Here is a 22,334-nt window from a genome sequence, read left to right as displayed (position 1 = left end):
CCGAACCGAAATGCCGGCGAAATAGCTTGCGTCAGCACGCGTCGAGTACCAACTTATATGACGCTGAGCCTATACGCCTGCTGAAGCCGAACTGAAATGCTGCATGCTAACATGCTAACAGGTAGTATGTGTTAACCAAGGTATATTACTCAGTGTTACGTGCGGCGGGGGAAGGAGACGACACATGTAAATGTTACCAGAGTTTGTTGTATGTGCGTGTTGGATGAATCCTTCGTCCGACCGAAGGGGCAAGGCGAGAAGAAAGTCCGTGGAGAGAAGCAATGAGGTCCGTGTTCAAACAGGGTGTCAGGTTCAAACACTGATGACATCTATTAAACAGACAAGAAGCAAGGAATTAAACAGAGACATAATTCAATTTAGCTTATTGAGGAGAAACATCTGGGCTGTACTCTTTGTACCGTCTTCCACCACGCTCTGACGAAAGGTTGCACGCATCCTCTTTTATTTGGGACTTTCCCTGATTACATGGCAGGAAGGGTAAACAGCCGTCGCCTTTGGTTGCAAAACAGTTAAAAGAAAAGGTCCCTGGAGGGGGGTCAGGTCCTGCTTCCTCTCCGCTTTGTAGATCCCAGGTCAAGACAAAATCTTCCTGTGGATTACAATAGATCAAAGAAACCGACACCTTCATGTCGCTTCCCATCGTACACAGTGGAGTTTTACAAGCCTTTTGATTGGTAAGATCAAAGACAGCTTTTGTCTGCTAGCCGGGAACTCACAGTGAAACACAAAGTTTTGTGATAACTTAGATACAATTATTCTGAGACAGGGGTTCGAGGATCGAGGGACGCAGTCCGGAATCCAGAAGGAAATCGAGGCATACAGCTCGATCACGGGAAACAGGAGAAGCACTGCGGGGAACACGAAGGGCATAAGACACGGGAACGGGGAATTGATTGATTGATTGAGACTTTTATAAGTAGGTTGCACAGTGAAGTACATATTCCGTACAATTGACCACTAAATGGTAACACCCGAATAAGTTTTTCAACTTGTTTAAGTCGGGGTCCACTTAAATTGATTCATGATACAGATATATACTATCATATATACTATCATCATAATACAGTCATCACATAAGATAATCACATTGAATTATTTACATTATTTACAATCAGGGGTGTGGAGGGGGGGGAGGATATGGACATCAAGTAGTGGACATAGAGAGAGAGAGAGAGAGAGAGAGATCAGAAGGCATAAGAAAAAGAAAAAGTATCTGCATTTGATTGTTTACATTTGATTATTAGAAATCCGGGGAGGGTGTTAGTTTAGGGTTGTAGCTGCCTGGAGGTGACCTTTTATTGCGGTTTTGAAGGAGGATCAATCACAGAGAGAGAGCATGTACGCAGGAGGGAAGCCAGAGACGGGATGCTTACGACGAGGAGTGAACTACGTTCCGGCACTGGATCTTCGGGTCCGCTGGTCTTTATGCTGTCTGTCTTCATTAGTCCCAGGTGCGCTGATTACTGATTGCCTGCAGCTTTGCCGGCGCGTGGCAGTGATGCGGCCAGAGCGAACAGCGGCGTGTTCCGGCGCGCTTCCAGCGGAGGTGCCAGCCGAGCTTGCAGCAGAAGGCATGAGGGATTGCGCATGCACCGTGACACTCTGAGGTGTACATGTGTGGAATCAGATAAAAAAGTTAACATGCTAACAGGCAGCATCTGTCAAGTGCCATGTTTTATGACACAGATGTATACAGCGGAAAAACAAGTAGGAAAAAATAGCATGCTAACATTAGCATGTTTACATTTAGCATGTGCCATGTGCCAAGTCATACGACTCTGAAGTGTATGGAGGGCAACATTGGCGCTAATGTTAGCATGCTAACAGGTAGCAGGTACCAAAAAAACATGTTAATGATAGCATTTTAACAGTTAGTATGCCTCAGGTACCCAGGTAAACAACTCTGAGGTGTACGGTAGCAAAAAAAGCAACAATAAAAAATGTTAGCATGTGTTAACTACATGCATTGCCTTTAATAGAAAGGCTGCCCCTATGAGAAATTAATTTAATTCAGGCATGTTGCCTCCACCCAAGATGACCACCACGATGAGCTTCTCTGCTAATGCCTGAAGGACCCTCACTAGCTTGAAAGCAGCCTACTCAGCTGCCCCTTTGAAAAGCCTTATAATTAGCTCATAGTCATTGGTCAAGAGGAGATCAAAGAGGCAAAAGAAACCAATCACCTCAGCAAAATTCTTCCCTAGGGTTGGGTCAGAGTGTATCCAATCAACAAATGACAAGCTAATGTTTTCCCGAGGGATGGAGCGAGTGAGGAGCTTTGAAGAGGCTGTGAAGAGATCATCATTCAATTCTATGGGGAAATTAATAGCAGAAAATGGCAATTTGCGAAAAAGCGCGGGCATTTTTCGAAAATAATTTTTTTGTTTCTCACGTGTCCCGAACGAGCTGAACATTTTGGTCTTTGATCGGTGCAAATCGGTGGACACATATGCGAGGAGAAGCCAGCCAAAAATAATGTCGGCAATCAGAATAACAGAATAACATTAGGGTGAATGCTTCTGGGCATCTACACAATGAAGTCACCTTGGTTATGATTTAAGTTAAAGTCTCACTCTGCATTTGACCCATCCCCTTGTTCCACCCCCTGGAAGGTGAGAGGAGCAGTGAGCAGCAGCGGTGGCCGCGCTCGGGAATCATTTTTGGTGATTTAACCCCCAATTCCAACTCTTGATGCTGAGTGCCAAGCAAGGAGGCAACGAGTCCCGTTTTTATAGTCTTTGGTATGACTCGGCCGGGGTTTGAACTCACGACCTACCAAACTCAGGGCGGACACTGACACATTTTTTTTTTCTTTGCATGTTGTAGGCATTTGTTTGTCTTCATCGATTTGTCCTACTTTATCCTCACTATGGTCTGTAGTTGTCATGTAAACTTGCATCATCTACAAGTACCGTATTTTTCGGACCATAGTTAAGTACCAATGATTGTCACACACACACTAGGTGTGCCGAAATTATTCTCTGCATTTGACCCATCACCCTTGATCACCCCCTTGGTTGGTGAGGGGAGCAGTGAGCAGCAGCGGTAGCCGCGCTGTAATCATTTTTGGTGATTTAACCCCCAATTCCAACCCTTGATGCTGAGTGCCAAGCACTATAGCACGGGGAGCTAATGGAATAGCTAAGAAGAAAACAAATGGCTAAGTGTAGCTCAGGAATCCAGAAGTAATTGCATGGAAGCAAATAAAAAAACAAACCAGACTGAGTGTGGCGAAAAACGGCAATACGTATCTCTCTGATTAGTGCCCATGAGCAAGTGAGCGTCCCGAACACTAATCAGAGGCAGGTGAAAACAATCTGCAGTCATGGCAACTAAAAACACAAACCCAGGGGTGCTGAGGGAGTCAAAAACTAAACTAACATGATCCGGGCAGCGGATCATGACAATACTTCCCCCCTTAAGGACAGTTTCCAGATGTCCCCAGAAAACAAAAAGACCAAGTCCAAGAGTCACGGAAGTCACTGAGATCTTTAATAAATCTACTTTTAGAACAGTGATAACGGTAATAATTATTTCAATCAGAGGTATTAGTTTATGGAACAAACTTGATAGTGGAATAAAACAATGTAAATCTATTTATCTTTAAAACAATGTAAAAATCATGATGATGATGAAAAGATATGATTACGTACAATTATTTCTAAAATGAAAATATGGCGTTTTAGTCGCCAACATTGAAAATCAGTTCTTGTATTTGTGAAAATAGGGTGCATATATTATACGTTTTTAACTTCTTTCTGCTCCTTTTCATTCATAATTTACTTTAATGTTATGTTGATTCTTTGATTTGTATTCCCTTGTTTGATTCTTTATAGATGAGATAAATAAATGAACTGAACTGAACTCTTTCATCATAATTCCAACATAACTTACATTCTACTTCTATCTTTATTCACTTATTCCCATTGAGTCAATGTTCAGTCCGGCAATTGTTTTATTAGATTTATTTTCCAGGTTCATGTAATGTTCTTACATTCCAGGGTTCCAACCTGAAATATTTCCCCCCTGGTATTCAGATGAGTTACATCATGGTTTCCAATGCTGGTCTGTTTCCTCTAGTATCATTAGAACTCTTCCCACCTGGAAGTCCCTTGCCCTGATGCTATTGACAGAGGACTTTGCTGCAAAGGGGCCCAGCATGGTTCTTTCTACTCAATGCTTTCCTGCTTACACTCATGACTAGCTGTGGGAAATCACCCAGTAGGGTCCCTGTCCTTTTTGAGATGCTCGACCAATTGTCTTTTTCTTGCCAAGACAATACTCGAGTGTGCCACCCACTGTGCTTCCGCTGTAATCTGGGCCGTTGACCACACTGGCTCCTCTATCTTGTTCACCGGGGACCTCACCGCACAAAAAACCCTTTTTCACAGCAAAGTTGAGATGTATCGAGAGCAGTGTTGGGTTAGTTACTGAAAACCAGTAACTAGTTACAATTACTAGTTACTTAATTTCAAAAGTAACTCAGTTACTAACTCAGTTACTTACATCAAAATGTAATGCGTTACTGTGAAAAGTAACTATTTAGTTACTTCTTTTTTTCTTCTTTTTTTTAAAGCTCCCATTAATGCCCTTTTAGCCTTCATTTCAGTACTGTTATTGCACTGGAGAATAATACAATCTGTTGATCAACTTGACATGCATTTTTATTTTTATTTTAACATAATTAATGAAAAACAGTGCAACATAAAAAGGCATTTCTCCTTTCTTTAAACTTGGACCAATGACCATTAATAAAAAACAACTTAAAGTGCAACATAAGAAGGCACATCATCTTCCTTGAAACATAGGTAGTGAAATAAAGCCTGACATCTCGAGTGATGCTGCTGTCTTCCACACTTGGAGTCATGGGTTGTAGAATCCTTGTTTTCAGTGGCAGGATCATTGACACAGATGGTGAAGTTTCAGTGCTCAGTGGAGATGTAACACTTTTGAGGGGTTTAAGCACCTGGAGGACCTCCTCTGCCACTCTCACATCATCATCAGACAGGTTGAGGATGTCTTTGACATTTTTCTTCAGGGTCTTGTGGGTCAATGCAGAGTATATAGCTGCCTGCTGCTCCAACATATCATAAGTGGAGTTCCACTTCATTGGGACATCATGTATGAGTTTTATGAGTAGGCAGCTTTAGCATTTCTTGCAGTAACTCATCATGTAGTAACGGTAACTGAGTTACTGAATATAAAAAAATAACGTGTTAGATTACTAGTTACCGCCGAAACTAATGGCGTTACAGTAACGCGTTAGTTTTTGCTTTGTCTTAAGTACATGAGCAGCTGTTGTGCTAGGAAACCTCCTTCCTGATCCATCCTATTGACTGAGATTCCCTTCTGTGATGCCAAATTCACTACATGTGCAAAGCACCTATCTGTGGTCCCAGTTCGCATCATGTAGTAACAGTAACTGAGTTACTGAATATAAAAAAATAACGTGTTAGATTACTAGTTACCGCCGAAACTAACGGCGTTACAGTAACTTTGTAACGCGTTAGTCCCAACACTGATCGAGAGTGAACTGAACTCGGAAAAGTGCGGTGCCTCACACCGACTTCATGACTGGCGTACCCACATTTCTACATGCAAAAAAAGACTGGACATAAAATGCATTTAAAGGCCTACTGAAACCTACTACTACCGACCACCCAGTCTGATAGTTTATATATCAATGATGAAATCTTAACATTGCAACACATGCCAATACGGCCGGGTTAACTTATAAAGTGCAATTTTAAATTTCCCGGGAAATATCCGGCTGAAAACGTCTTGGTATGATGACGTTTGCGAGTGACGTCACGGATTGTAGCAGACATTTTGGAACAGCACGGTGGCCAGCTTAAGTCGTCTGTTTTCATCGCAAAATTCCACAGTATTCTGGACATCTGTGTTGGTGAATCTTTTGCCGTTTGTTTAATGAACAATGAAGACTGCAAAGAAGAAAGCTGTAGGTGGGATCGGTGTATTAGCGGCTGGCTACAGCAACACAACGCCGTCCGCCACCGCGCCGCTGTCCTCACCGGTGTCTGGGTTGACTTCCTCCGACTCCGGGCCGCCGACCGCACCGATGATCGTGGTGAAGTCCTCCGTCGCGCCGTCGATCGCTGGAACGCAGGTGAGCACGGGTGGTGATGAGCAGATGAGGGCTGGCGTAGGTGGAGAGCTAATGTTTTTAGCATAGGTCTGTCGAGGTCCCGTAGCTAAGTTAGCTTCAATGGCGTCGTTAGCAACAGCATTGCTAGGCTTCGCCAGGCGGGACAGCATTAACCGTGTGGTTACAGGTCCAGGGTTTAGTTCAGTGTCTCCTGATAGTAGAAGTAATAGTAGTATTGTTGATCTTCGGTCTATCCTTCCTGTCAGGGGCTTATTTCTTCTATTTCTATCCGCAGTTAAGCACGACGCTATCACGTTAGCTCCGAAGCTAAAGTGCTTCGCCGATGTATTGTCGTGGAGATAAAAGTCACTGTGAATGTCCATTTCGCGTTCTCGACTCTCATTTTCAAGAGGATATAGTATCCGAGGTGGTTTAAAATACAAATCCGTGATCCACAATAGAAAAAGGAGAAAGTATGGAATCCAATGAGCTCTTGTACCTAAGTTACGGTCAGAGCGAAAAAAGATACACCCTGGCGTCCTGCACTGCACTCTAATCCTTCACTCTCACTTTCCTCATCCACAAATCTTTCATCCTCGCTCAAATTAATGGGGTAATCGTCGCTTTCTCGGTCCGAATCGCTCTCGCTGCTAGTGGGAATGATTGTAAACAATACAGATGTGAGGCGCTCCACAACCGGTGACGTCACGCTACTTCCGGTACAGGCAAGGCTTTTTTATCAGCGACCAAAAGTTGCAAACTTTATCGTCGATGTTCTCTACTAAATCCTTTCAGCAAAAATATGACAATATCGCGAAATGATCAAGTATGACACATAGAATGGACCTGCTATCCCCGTTTAAATAAGAACATTTCATTTCAGTAGGCCTTTAATGCTTCATATTCATATTAGGGAAGAGGCCTAATAATTTGTCTAGGCAATCTTTTTGCCACCTATTGCTGTCACAATGTGTTCCTGTGACTCCAGCACAGCTTGTGGCCAGTTGGGCTGACAGCGGCAACAGCCGGTGGTTGCGGCACAATAATGGCACCGGAGACGGTGGAGGAATATCCTGACTTTGCTGTCGAGTAATAATTAGTGATGTGTACCGACACTGAAATATTGATACCGCCGAGACCAGATATTTATGATGTAACATTGATCCTCAAATCAAAAGATCGATACTTTTGATACTTCGGTTATTTGAGATAATGTATATTGTTAACAGGAACACAGTGGAAAAGGTAACCCAAGTTGTGAATGAGGCGATGTGCCAGTGTTGGATGCTTTTGTTGGGTGTTGTTTACATTATTTTCACGTTCAAATTCATGCAACTGGACTGTGAATGTGTTTTTTATGCTAATGATAGTTTTTAACACGACATTTATTTAAATGTTTTTTTAGACTTAAGTTAAAAATCGTACTGTCTGATTGTGGCGGTCCGCTCCCTGTACGATCAGTGTCAGAGCTTGGTCCGCATTGCCGGCAGTAAGTCGGACCCGTTTCCAGTGAGGGTTGGACTCCGCCAAGGCTGCCCTTTGGCACTGATTCTGTTCATAACTTTTATGGACAGAATTTCTAGGCGCAGTCAAGGCGTTGAGGGGATCCGGTTTGGTGGCTGCAGGATTAGGTCTCTGCTTTTTGCAGATGATGTGGTCCTGATGGCTTCATCTGGCCAGGATCTTCAGCTCTCACTGGATCGGTTCGCAGCTGAGTGTGAAGCGACTGGGATGAGAATCAGCACCTCCAAGTCCGAGTCCATGGTTCTCGCTCGGAAAAGGGTGGAGTGCCATCTCCGGGTTGCGGAGGAGACCCTGCTCCAAGTGGAGGAGTTCAAGTACCTCGGAGTCTTGTTCACGAGTGAGGGAAGAGTGGATCGTGAGATCGACAGGCGGATCGGTGTGGCGTCTTCAGTAATGCGGACGCTGTATCGATCCGTTGTGGTGAAGAAGGAGCTGAGCCGGAAGGCAAAGCTCTCAATTTACCGGTCGATCTACGTTCCCGTCCTCACCTATGGTCATGAGCTTTGGGTTGTGACCGAAAGGACAAGATCCCGGGTACAAGCGGCCGAAATGAGTTTCCTCCGCCGGGTGGCGGGGCTCTCCCTTAGAGATAGGGTGAGAAGCTGTAGTAGAATTTCTGACCTTTTGACCTATATTTCTTGTCTTTTAAGAATGTACGCTCATTTTCAATACTCTTGTATTTTTGTGCCATTGAATGGACCAGTTGTGGGACAAAAGTGAATATTAAGTCGTGCCAACCTGTCTACAGAATGTGTTGACTGTCTAAAGGATTCGAGTTGTTATGGAACAGATAGGAAAAGCAAAACAAGACATTGACGCACTCGATAAGGAACGATGACGCACAACAGACATATAAAAAATGGCAGAAGACCGGAACTCGAGGGTGATTTTGGCTTGTGTGTGTCTTGTTTGCTCCGGAGTAACTTGTGGTTTGTCTGCACGGCCAACTCAATTCAACCTGCACTTCTGATAATGGGTAAATACATTTGTTGTACTAAACTACTTTTGTTGCCTGCTTAAGCTTCGGACAATCCACTACACAAATTGGCGTCACGAACAGGATGGTTTAGAAGCTGGATGTGGGTAAATTATGGTTGGATTGAGTTGTTTTATATGTGATCATTTGTATGTGTGTTTGTTGAAAACTTGTGATTTCTTGTTTTTAACATAAGGGGATTGTTGATAGAATTTTGGTGGTTTGGAGTGTAGAAGCATAGACGATGTGAGACGAAAAATTTCTTTTAACCTCTTCATCCTCTGTCGTTGTTGGCAGAGGATGCTTCTTTCTGCAAGTACATTAGGTTAGCCGGAGTTGGATACAGCTAAATTATAGGCAAGAGTTGCTAAACTGGTGTGACATTTGGCCCATACAAATTGATGACGTCTATGAAGGTGCGACATATCTGTTTATGTGGAAACTGCAGCGGTGGGAAAAGCCTCGTATAGGTGACCGCTCATTGACTCCGGTAAAGGAGATCAACTGAGCGTATAGCTGTCACGACGAATTTGGAAATTTGCTGCAAATAGACAGGTATTGATCGGGCTGCATATGGTAGAGCTTTGGTGAAACTTGGTGAAACTGTATGGACTGACCAGACACGAGTCTGTAGGATGCTGGGTGATTTCCAGTGGTCCTATTGGGCGTTAGGCCAGGTTTTTCCGTGTTGGTCAGGGATAACGCAGGTGTTGTTCCAATGAAACGGGTTAATCGCCGTTTTATGAGCAATGATGGAACCTGGTTTTTGTGTTATGAGACGGCCGATTCCACAAAAGCACGCGTGTATTAGTTGTTTATATTGGTCCGGACCAGGGGGGCGTGGGTTGTGGGATAAAAATGTGTGTTTTTTAAATGTATATATATATAAATCTGCGTATTGTAATAACATTTGTGTAGCATCTGGTTTCTTATCTGGTTTAATTCCCCCCTTCCTTTTCCTCCCCCCCTCTCGCAACCTCCCCCCTTCACGCTTTTTCTCACAGCCCCGCTATCTGTAAAAGTTTGGAAATTGTCTAAAATGTGTGTGCGTGTGAGAAAGTAGACAAAGTTTATGTACAGAAAACATATGAGTGTATGATCTATCCATTTAATTATCTTATTCCGCTCTCGGAGGTTGGATCGCGGGGGCAGCAGCCTAAGCAGGGAAGTCCAGAATACCCTCCTTAAACTTGACTATTTGTCCATCTAAGAGTGAATGATAAATGTTGTTCTTATTATTAAGGTTCTGATATGATACAGCTGTGCTTCTGGATGAGAAAAATAGTTGTCTATTGCATTTACTTTTAACTGTGCTGGTAAATTCTCTGTGTGAGTGACTGTGTGACGCATATAAAGAAAAAAAAAAAAAAAAGGAGTCTAAGCTGGAAGACATTTTGAGATAAGAGTGTGTGCGTGTGGCGAGGCTGTGTGAGTGTCAGCTGTACGAGGCGTGGGCCGAAGAGGTGTGACAATGTTAGGATAGCATTGAGCTAGGATAGCATTGAGCTAGGTTAGCATTGTGTTAGCATAGCATTGGGCTAGGTTAGCAAAAGTTTGCTTACTGAGGCATAGTAAGGCTAAGTTAGCATCTAGCTTGGCATTACTAAGTGTGGTTGAACAGTTATTCTCGGTCTGTAGAGTGTGCTAGTAGTAGGTGCTTGCTAAGTCCAGTAAAATAATAGATATATGGAAAATTACACGTTTAAATATCAATAAATAAATACGGATTGTGGGACATTGAAACATTGTTTAATTCATCATTCATTTATATGTCTAGTATACTTTTTTTTGGTACAGCCTTGTTGCTTATCTGATCCATCCAGTTTCTGTGTGGAAGTTGAGACAAACACACACGCACGAACATCATAGATTAGGACACATTGTAACTTTGAATTAATAGTTATACAACAAATAAATTAATAATATTGAATTTAAATTTGATAAAGATAAATTGATCATACATTGACATTTTAATTTTTTTAGGAATAAACACACAATAAAATAAAAGTTACATTTATATTCTAATACATCTAAAGGCATCTGTGAAACATAGAGTCTGAAGAAGTACAGATAAGAGCCACTCAGCGCCATTGTCAAAACAAAACGTAGAGAAGCGTTAAACAAATTCTAATCAGAAGGAAGACAGACCAAAATATGAGAACTTAAGTAAACAGACAGCAAGTAAACCAGAAATAATAATGTAAATAAATAACAAAGAAAGCAAATTTCTATGTGACATTGGTGCATGTAGAATTACAAATAGAGAATAAAACTAAATGGAAATAACTGTCTGCAAGATGAGCATGACGTCATGAATTGTGCTCGGGTTAGTAATAGATAGATAGATAGACAGATAAAACGTTATTGATTCCTTCAGGAGAGTTCCCTCAGGAAGAAGAAGTAAAAAGTAAAAAGTAACTAATAAGGGTATAAATGGAAACAGAATAGAAAAATATTACAAGGAGAATAAAAATAGAACAGTAAAATAAGAGAAACTAGGCATTAACGACCATGATATAAAAAAAAGTATTGCACTGTTATTGTTTTGCATTCCCTGTCATTATAGCCCCCCCAAAGAGGAGTTGTACAGTGTAATGATGTATGAGACAAAGGATTTTTTATAGGCTAAACTAGTAGTTCTCAAAGGAGGGTATGGTGTTTCCGCCCGGACAAAAAAAGGGGGGTACTTGAAGGTATGCCAAGGGGTACCTGAGATTTTAAATATTTTAAAATAGCGACAATTCAAAATCCTTTATAAATATAATTATAGCAGAATAATTCTTCAACAAAATAAATATTTAGAATTAAGTTCACGAGCCCAGATGGATCTTTATTACAATATCCAAAGAAGGTTGATGATTGATTATATGTATAGAAATCTTTATTATAATTTAATCACTTGTTTAATTTTTAAAACGTTTTAGTTATTCTTAAATTTTTTGTCCAAATAAGTCAAGTAAAACCACAACACTTGAGCAATATGGTGCACTGTTATACAATTTAATAAATCAGAAAATGATGACATTATGCTGTATTTTATTTCTTTATTTTACTGGAAAAAAAGGTTGAAAACCACTGCCCTAAATCATATCTAAAGCTAAAATTATATTATAAGACTGATTATTTTGGATTATTGTGTTTGTATTGTGAGAGAAGGACAGAAAGTGAGAGAGAGAGGAAGAGAGAGCAGGTGAAAAAACAGAATGAGGGTGAAGAGGATGGTTTGAGAAAATATGGGAAAAGGATGTTTATAACCTTACGTTATGTGGATGGTTTCTAGGAGAAAATAGAAACATTGTGTGAAGTGTAAGGAAGAGATGGATACAGGATGTTGTTTGTAAAGGAAAACGAAAGTGAAGAAAAGATGAGAAAGTGACAAATGAAGGTATTCGTAAATGGTATGCTGTTGATTGTGGTTAGCTGCAAGTTGGTTTATTTGTTTGTTTGTTTAGTTGTTTGAGTGAAAGGGTAAGAAATCAATAGGAATAATTACATGCAAAATGGAATAAAACTATGAGTGCGATAGATAATGAATGAATAAATGAAATAAGTTTATTTTGGTCATATAATCAACCATCAACCAATTTGTGTGAGCAGTTTAACAGTAAATTAGACATATTAATAATCATACACATTTACACACAGAAAAGAAAAGAAAAAAGAATGACCGAAAAAACAATAGGCGGAAGCCAAAGCGTATATTGGCCTATGATATACAATTACTGAACATTAAATTACCTGGAACATCAACGTTAAAAGATGAAAGTAATTGTTACTATATTTTATAATGTTCAAAAAACTTTACTTTTCAAGGGTCTCCAAAACCATAACAAAAAACTACATGTGTTCAGCTCATCACTGAGGATGGTACATCATTTAACTCCTAAAACTGAAATACATTTGTGTTTTTATTTTATTTTACTTGACCTATTTCAAAAATCAATATCCCCCGTAAATGATAGTTTTCTCCTCATAATGTAAATAAGCTAAGAATACAAACTGGAAGGCTGTTGTTCTTTACTCGGAAACATAATTGCCATTGTTTTAAAATTAAATTATCTGAACATTTAACACATTATGACTTATAAAAATGGATTGGTATGATCATAATAATAATGCTTTATGTAATATTGAAATGAGCCTTTTAATTTTAAGTATTGGGTCTATATTTCTTCTATAAACATTTCCCCAAACTTCAAAACAATATTACATATGGAAAAATAAATGAAAAATATAACTTGTGCAGACATTTCTTATTCAGCATGTGTTTAACTTTATACCGAATAGCAATGGATTTGGATATTTTTCTTTAATATGTTCAATATGCGGCTTCCAACATATTAATGATCAATTACTATTCTCAAGAATGTAGTTCATATACTCTGTCAATTTCCACTTGATTCAACTTTAATTTTTGTTTCACAATTTGACTTTGCACCCTGGACAGGTCGCCACCTCATCCGGGGGGAGCTCAAAGTAAAGCCGCTGCTCCTCCACATCGAGAGGAGCCAGATGAGGTGGTTCGGGCATCTGGTCAGGATGCCACCCGAACGCCTCCCTAGGGAGGTGTTTAGGGCACGTTCGACCGGTAGGAGGCCACAGGGAAGACCCAGGACACGTTGGGAAGACTATGTCTCCCGGCTGGCCTGGGAACGCCTCGGGATCCCCCGGGAAGAGCTGGACGAAGTGGCTGGGGAGAGGAAAGTCTGGGCTTCCCTGCTTAGGCTGCTGCCCCCGCGACCCGACCTCGGATAAGCGGAAGAAGATGGATGGATGGATGAAGTTAAAAGTGAAAAGTTAAAGTTAAAGTACCAATGATTGTCACACACACTCGGTGTGGTGAAATTTGTCCTCTGCATTTGACCCATCCCCTTGTTCACCCCTTGGGAGGTGAGGGGAGCAGTGGGCAGCAGCGGTGGCCGCGCCCGGGAAGCAGAGACTACCTTTTCAAATGGGGGGGAGCACTTATATCAGTGTGTGAATGTGTGTGTGTGAATGGGTGAATGTGGAAAATAGTGTCAAATGATAAATAAATGATAAATGGGTTATACTTGTATAGCGCTTTTCTACCTTCAAGGTACTCAAAGCGCTTTGACAGTATTTCCACATTCACCCATTCACACACACATTCACACACTGATGGCGGGAGCTGCCATGCAAGGCGCTAACCAGCAGCCATCAGGAGCAAGGGTGAAGAAGCGCTTTGAGTTCCTTAAAAAGGTAGAAAAGCGCTATACAAGTACGACCCATTTACCATTTATATCCAGTCCACACGCTTGTTTTGGCCACATCCATATTTTTCTTCACCTTATTTCTTGTGTAGTACCAATTATTTCTTATTTGTTTCTGTGTGTGGTTCTCTGACTTCACAGCTTTGACAGCTTCACACACTTTACCCTCTTTCGTTTGCTGGAAAGGCCAGAGGACAGCGTGCCAAAACGTATATTTTGGAGCACCTGCCCTTCAGCAAGAAGCACCTCCAACTGCTGGTCGGTGAACCCTTTTCGCTGTCTTGCTCATTATCTTTGTGTTTTCTGAGTGTGGGATCTCAGGCGCAAGACTAACTTAAATATGATTTGCGTTTTTTTTAATGCTGTTTGTTTAGAACGACTACTATTTGAGTGTATTTATGTGTATATATATTTTTGTTTAGTTTAGTTTAGTCTTTATTTTTCAGGAGTTGGGCTTGGCCCCTTAGTTCCAGTGAAAGGAACTTTCAATGCTCCGGGATACCAAAACATTTTGGACAATTCCATGCTCCCAACCTTGTGGGAACAGTTTGGAGCAGGCCCCTTCCTCTTCCAACTTGACTGTGCACCAGTGCACAAAGCAAGGTCCATAAAGACATGGATGACGGAGTCTGGTGTGGATGAACTTGACTGGCCTGCACAGAGTCCTGACCTGAACCCGATAGAACACCTTTGGAATTAATTAGAACGGAGACTGAGAGCCAGGCCTTCTCGAACCTCACCAATGCGCTTTTGGAAGAATGGTCGAAAATTCCTATAAACACACTTCACAACCTTGTGGACAGCCTTCCCAGAAGAGATGAAGCTGTAATAGCTGCAAAAGAGGGACCGACATCATATTGAACCCTATGAGTTAGGAATGGGATGGCACTTCAAGTTCATATGTGAGTCAAGGCAGGTGGCCAAATACTTTTGGCAATATAGTGTATGTTCTGCACCAGATTATAGCTAAATAGCTTATTTCCACCCTGGTTACCTAAATTAAAGAGATAAAAAACATGCAATACAATTATAACAATAAAATTATACTATAGCATGTAATCCATCCATCCATCCATTTTCTACCGCTTATGTAATCAAATTAAGAAAATTCATGAAATGCCCTTTCATTGACACATACTTATACACTACAACCACACCTCATTTACATCATCACACATAGACAATACAACTTATGTTGATATATGTATATAAAAAAGTTCTTCTTTAAAGGCCTACTGAAACCCACTACTACCGACCACGCAGTCTGATAGTTTATATATCAATGACGAAATCTTAACATTGCAACACATGCCAATACGGCCAGGTTAACTTATAAAGTGCAATTTTAAATTTCCCGCTAAACCTCCAGTTGAAAAGTCTATGTATGATGACGTATGCGCGTGACGTCACTAGTTAAACGGAAGTATTCGGACACCATTGAATCCAATACAAAAAAGCTCTGTTTTCATCTCAAAATTCCACAGTATTCTGGACATCTGTGTTGGTGAATCTTTTGCAATTTGTTTAATGAACAATGGAGACTGCAAAGAAGAAAGCTGTAGGTGGGATCAGTGTATTAGCGGCTGGCTGCAGCAACACAACCAGGAGGACTTTGACTTGGATAGCAAACGCGCTATCCGACGCTAGCCGCCTACGGCACGGATGATCGGGTGATGTCCTTCGTCCTTCCGTCAATCGCTGGAACGCAGGTGAGCACGGGTGTTGATGAGCAGATGAGAGCTGGCTGGCGTAGGTGGAGCGCTAATGTTTTTATCATAGCTCAGTGATGTCCCATTGCTAAGTTAGCTTCAATGGCGTCGTTAGCAACAGCATTGTTAAGCTTCACCAGGCTGGAAAGCATTAACCGCGTATTTACAGGTCCATGGTTTAATAGTATTGTTGATTTTCTGTCTATCCTTCCAGTCAGGGGTTTATTTATTTTGTTTCTATCTGCATTTAAGCCCGATGCTATCACGTTAGCTCCGTAGCTAAAGTGGTTCGCCGATGTATTGTTGTGGAGATAAAAGTCACTGTGAATGTCCATTTCGCGTTCTCGACTCTCATTTTCAAGAGGATATAGTATCCGAGGTGGTTTAAAATACAAATCCGTGATCCACAATAGAAAAAGGAGAGAGTGTGGAATCCAATGAGCCAGCTTGTACCTGAGTTACGGTCAGAGCGAAAATAGATGCGTCCTGCACTGCACTCTAGTCCTTCACTCTTACGTTCCTCATCCACGAATCTTTCATCCTGGCTCAAATTAATGGGGTAATCGTCACTTTCTCGGTCTGAATCGCTCTCGCTGCTGGTGTAAACAATGGGGAAATGCGAGGAGCCTTCCAACATGTGACGTCACGCTACTTCCGGTACAGGCAAGGCTTTTTTTTATCAGCGACCAAAAGTTGCGAACTTTATCGTCGATGTTCTCTACTAAATCCTTTCAGCAAAAATATGGCAATATCGCGAAATGATCAAGTATGACACATAGAATGGATCTGCTATACCCGTTTAAATAAAAAAAATTAATTTCAGTAGGCCTTTAAATACCATAGATGTACAGTAGTTTTTAATCGGTCTGCTTTGTATCTTTTTTTGCACTTTAATATAGTGTTTTTTCTCTCTGTTAGTAAGCTGTAACTATACAGCCTTTTATTCTCTTTTCTATTTAGGATTGATTTGTATACATTTTTTTTGAACATGACAAGCGGTAGAAAATGGATGGATGGATGGATTTACCTTAGTGCATTTTATATGTTAACGAGATGTCACATTTTCGGCGCCGACTGTGCAGTTTGTTTCGTCACAGTTGTAGAGCAGAAGAGGCGTGAAGTTTTGTTTTTGTAATGGGGGGATGATGCATGCAAACTGTTCAGAAGGATGCTTCTGCAAGAGTTTTTTGGGGGGGGGGGTTGGGGTTTATCTGTATGTTTTTCTTTTCCTTGCATCAGTCAAGTTTATCATTTTTTTTTAGTTCTGCCACAGATTTGCATGTGTGTGAACTGTTTATTTGATGCTTGCATTTTGCAGTGACCCATCTTAATCTAACAGCAACACCCGGTGGGTGTGGTATTAGGTTTACTAGTTTTAACTGTAAAGGGCTTAATAATTATATATAACAAAACGAGTAACTACACCATCTTTGTCATTTGAGCGCCCATATCCTCTTTCTGCAGGAGACTCATCTTGAACCGACTGATCACTTGAAATTGAGGAGAGGACGGGTAGGACAGATTTTTCATTCTTCATTTTCGGGTAAATCGAGGGTTGCTGCTATTCTGATACATACATCTGTTCCTTTACAATCAAAGTTTATTAATATAGCCCTTAATCACAAGTGTCTCAAGGGGCTGCACAAGCCACAACGACATCCTCGGCTCAGATCCCACATCAGGGCAAGAAAAAACTGGGTTTTGGGCACTCAGACAGTATTTCTGATCCCAATGGGAGGTTTATTGTCGTTACTGGTCAGATTTCCGACACTCCAGTAGCCCTTGTTAATGTTTACTCTCCCAACTATGATGAGGACACTGTCTTCAAACGTCTTTTTCTGAATCTCCCCAATTTTTCACGGTACTATTTGATATTAGGAGGGGACTTGGACTGTTGGCTTGATCCTCAGCTTGACTGCTCATCAACCAAAACTTGTGCACCATTAAGGTCTGCCAAGGTAGTCCAGTTTTTTATGGCGGAATTGTTGGTGTCAGATGTCTGACACTTTTTGAATCCCTCCAAAAGGCAATATTCTTTCTTCTCTCACACTTTCACCCGTATTGATTACTTTTTAGTGGACAACAAATTACTTTCCTCTATAAACGACGCAATTGTTATCTCTGATCATGCTCAAATTTCAATGGAAACCTAACAACTACATATGCGCCGTGGCGTTTTAACACACAATTATTTTTAAATGAGGACCTTGTGGATTTTGTCTCACGTCAAGTAGATTTCTTTGCACTCTTAAACAAGACCTCCGGGGTGTTGGCCTCTGTACTCTGGGAGGCGCTGAAGGCAGACATTGGGGGGAAGATAATCTCCTATACAAATTATGAGAAAAAACTCAGGAAGAATAAATGGACTAGGCTGACACAACACATATTGTTTCTGGACAAATTGTACTCTAGCTCCCCAAATCCAGATGTTTATAAGGAAAGGCGCTTTCTACAGGCAGCGCTTGATGTTCTTACGACAGACCATTCTACTGAAGAAATGCTCTGTTCAAGTTCTTTGAACATGGCGATAAAGATTCAAACTGATTAAGGTATAACCACTGATGGTCTCGATTTTATTTTAATAATGTATTTAAGAATTTCTATGTGTCCCTCTACTCATCTGCTTAATGTACTACTTCTTAGCTTAAAGGCCTACTGAAACCCACTACTACCGACCACGCAGTCTGATAGTTTATATGTCAATGATGAAATCTTAACATTGCCAATACGGCCGGGTTAACTTATAAAGTGCAATTTTAAATTTCCCGCTAAACTTCCGGTTGAAAACGTCTATGTATGATGACGTATGCGCATGACGTCAATCGTTGAAACAGAAGTATTCGGACACATTGTATCCAATACAAAAAGCTCGGTTTTCATCTCAAAATTCCACAGTATTCTGGACATCTGTGTTGGTGAATCTTTTGCAATTTGTTTAATGAACAATGAAGACTGCAAAGAAAAAAGTTGTAGGTGGGATCGGTGTATTAGCGGCTGACTGTAGCAACACAACCAGGAGGATTTTGACTTGGATAGCAGACGCGCTAGCCGACGCTAGCCGCCGACCGCGCGTCCCGTTGCTAAGTTAACTTCAATGGCGTCGTTAGCAACAGCATTGTTAAGCTTCGCCAAGCTGGGAATTATTAACCGTGTATTTACATATCCATGGTTTAATAGTATTGTTGATCTTCTGTCTATCCTTCCAGTCAGGGATTTATTTATTTTGTTTCTATCTGCATTTGAGCCTGATGCTATCACGTTAGCTCAGTAGCTAAAGAGCTTCGCCGATGTATTGTCGTGGAGATAAAAGTCACTGTGAATGTCCATTTCGCGTTCTCGACTCTCATTTTCAAGAGGATATAGTATCCGAGGTGGTTTAAAATACAAATCCGTGATCCACAATAGAAAAAGGAGAAAGTGTGGAATCCAATGAACCCTTGTACCTAAGTTACGGTCAGAGCGAAAACAGATACGTCCTGCACTGCACTGTAGTCCTTCACTCTAACTTTCCTCATCCACGAATCTTTCATCCTCGCTCAAATTAATGGGGTAATCGTCGCTTTCTCGGTCCGAATCTCTCTCGCTGCATTGTAAACAATGGGAAAATGTGAGGAGTTCTTCCTCCGGTGACGTCACGCTACTTCCGGTATAGGCAAAGCTTTTTTTTATCAGCGACCAAAAGTTGCGACCTTTATCGTCGATGTTCTCTACTAAATCCTTTCAGCAAAAATATGGCAATATCGCAAAATGATCAAATATGACACATAGAATGGATCTGCTATCCCCGTTTAAATAAAAAAAATTCATTTCAGTAGGCCTTTAATAACTTTTTGCCGATCTAGACATCTCCTCGGTTGACCAGTCTGCTGCAGTAGAATTACAGAGACCAGTTACTGTATTACTGAATTAAATGTTGCAACGTCATCATTACAAAATGGTGAATCCCTGGGATCAGATGGATATCCTCTCAAAATGTTCAAAACATTTTGGCATAAGCTAGCACCCATATTATTAACATGTACAATGAATCGTTTAAATCCGTCCGCCTTCCGCAAGCACTTAACCTATCTTAATTTTCTCTCATCTTGAAAAAAGGCAAAGATCCCTAATAATGCACCTCGTATCGTCCTAATAGCCTTTTAAATGTGGACTCCAAACTGTTTTTCTGGCTTTATTTCTGGACACTATTCTTCATTCTATTACTAATCAAACAGGGTTCATTCGGAATAGGCACTCCTTTTCGAATCGTTCATGTCTTTTCAATATATTGTACAGTGTACACTGAAGAAGCAGGGATATCCATGGATGCTGAGTGGAGTGGGATTATCTATTTTATGTCCTGGAGAGATTCAGTTTGGTAACTGTTTTATTTCATGAATTAAGCTCTTTTATTCATCTCCTGAGGTGTTGGTCAGGACAAATTATATTCAATCCGAATATTTTCACCCCTATTTCTCTACACGGCAAGGTTGTCCTCTGAGTCCATTGCTTTTTGCGTTTGCCATTGAGCCTCTGCCAAAAGTGTTTCGTACTAATCCGCTTATTACGGGCATATGTAGACACAATGTGCAGGTAAAAGTATGTCTCTATGTGGATGAACTCTTTCTGTATGTCCTAGACGTCTCTGTTTCGGTCCCAGCTGCCTTGAGCACTCTCCAAGTATTTAGACATGTGTCCGGTTACAAATTAACCTTGGGTAAAAGTTAAATATTGCCTATAAATTCTGCTGCTAAGAAATATCCTCTTGACAGTTTCCCCTTTAAAGTTGCCTCGCAAAATTTCACATGCTTGGGCGTCCAGGTCCCATGTTTGCAGAACTTTACGAAGCTAACTTTGTCCTCCTTCAAAACCGCAATAAAAGTTCACCTCCAGGCAGCTACAACCCTAAACTAACACCCTCCCCGGATTGTTAATAATCAAATGTAAACAATCAAATACAGATACTTTTTCTTATGCCTTCTGATCTCTCTCTCTCTCTCTCTCTCTCTCTCTCTCTCTCTCTCTCTCTCTCTCTCTCTCTCTCTCTCTCTCTCTCTCTCTCTCTCTCTCTCTCTCTCTCTCTATGCCGACTACTTGCTGTCCATATCCTACCAAGTCAGACCTACACTGTTCCAATATCCATTTCTCTGTTCTCAATTGTTGATGACTGATGATAACAACCAAACCTACCCACCCCCCCTACCCCCCTCCACACCCCGGATTGTAAATAATGTAAATAATTCAATGTGATTATCTTGTGTGATGACTGTATTACGATGATAGTATATATCTGATAGTATATATCTGTATCATGAGTCAATTTAAGTTGACCCCGACTTAAACAAGTTGAAAAACTTATTCAGGTGTTACCATTTAGTGGTCAATTGTACGGAATATGTACTTCACTGTGCAACCTACTAATAAAAGTCTCAATCAATCAATCAAAAATCACTGCTGTCCAGAATCCAGGGAGACTTTGATTGTTGGTCCCTACTTAACTTATCCACAGTTGCACGTGTCAACTCTATTAAAATGAATATACAACCACGTTTTTATAATCTGTTCCAGTGCATAACGTTTTTTTCCTCCCTCAGTCCTTCTTTCGTGAATTAGATTAGAATTTTGGATTTCATTTGGATTAAAAAGACTCACAGGTAATGTAAAAAGTATTTGCAAAAACCCAAATTGTTGGGAGGATTAGCACTACCAAACTTTGGGTTTTATTAATGGGCCACCTACATTAGAATTCTTAGGTATTGGCTTCAATATGAAGCATTTGATCCCCCTCCGTTATGGCTGATTATGGAAGTAAACTCAACCAAACCAGTTCCTCTTAGAGCTTTAGTTTACTCTCCTATTCACTCATCTACCTCCTCCTATGTGAAAAACTCAACTGTAAAGACATTATTCAGGATTTGGGTTCAGTTTAAGGGCTATTTAAGTCTACAGACTATTTCTAGTATTGCAACCATCACTGCTAATCATGCTTTCTCTCCCTCTCTTGTCGATAGTGCCTTTTTAAGGTGGCCAAGTCTGGGAATCAACAACATTAAAGATTTATACATTGACACCATTTTTGCAATAAATGATCACTCCCTAAGCAACATGTTTTTTTAGATATCTACATATCCGCAGTTTTGCACGTAATTCCTTCCCCGGGTTCCCAAATTTACCGACTGACACAGATTTAAATGCGTTTGACACCACTTCCAACTTTAAAATGATCAACTACACGTATTTACAATCAAATTGTTCACACCGTGTGTCCCTGAATTCAATTATGTCACTTTGGAGTAAGGTTGTACGGTATATCGGTATTAGTATAGTACCGCGATACTAATGAATCATATTTGGTACTATACCGCCTCTGAAAAGTCTGCCACGACTGGTTAAAATGTATTATGGTAAGGTAATATGTGATCAGTGTCAACAGTCTCCAGCTAACTTAATACATATGGTTTGGCTCTGCCCATCCATGCAGTTATTGGATTGAAATTTGTAATACTTTGTCCTTGGTAATTGGCAAAAAGATCGAACCGAATCCTCAAAGCGGACTTTTTGGGATAGCCCCTCTGTCATCTTCTTCCAACAAATCCAAAAAGAATTTGTAGCATTTACTATTTTATTAGCTAGAAGATTTATTGTGCTAACATTCTGTGACAAGAATGTTTCTAACTCCTGTTATTTGTTGGAGGCTAAATTGCTGAGTCTTTTAGGAATGGTTGAAAGGACAGTGTTGTAAGTGGGAGACGGGTGGTGTCACAGACCAGCTCCTCTGTTCAGGGATG

At 40.8% G+C, this 22,334-nt stretch overlaps 1 protein-coding gene across 2 annotated transcripts in view; it reads right to left on the bottom strand.

Moving 5' to 3' along the window:
* Positions 1–507, bottom strand: part of znf618 (zinc finger protein 618) — an 83,846-nt gene extending 83,339 nt beyond the window's left edge. The window contains exons 1-2 of one of the 2 annotated variants that reach the window (XM_062031002.1): positions 420–507; positions 198–329 (exon numbers count right to left, since the gene is read on the bottom strand). The gene's annotated coding sequence lies outside the window, so the exon portion shown is untranslated. The remainder of the gene's footprint in view (positions 1–197; positions 330–419) is intronic. The other variant, XM_062031010.1, reaches the window with a different exon arrangement.
* Positions 508–22,334: the final 21,827 nt, after the last annotated feature.

The sequence above is a fragment of the Entelurus aequoreus genome, linkage group LG21 (assembly GCF_033978785.1).
Source record: "Entelurus aequoreus isolate RoL-2023_Sb linkage group LG21, RoL_Eaeq_v1.1, whole genome shotgun sequence".
Taxonomy (NCBI): domain Eukaryota; kingdom Metazoa; phylum Chordata; class Actinopteri; order Syngnathiformes; family Syngnathidae; genus Entelurus; species Entelurus aequoreus.
The sequence above is the reverse complement of the archived record's forward strand: the minus strand, read 5'-3'. Positions and strand labels throughout refer to the sequence as shown.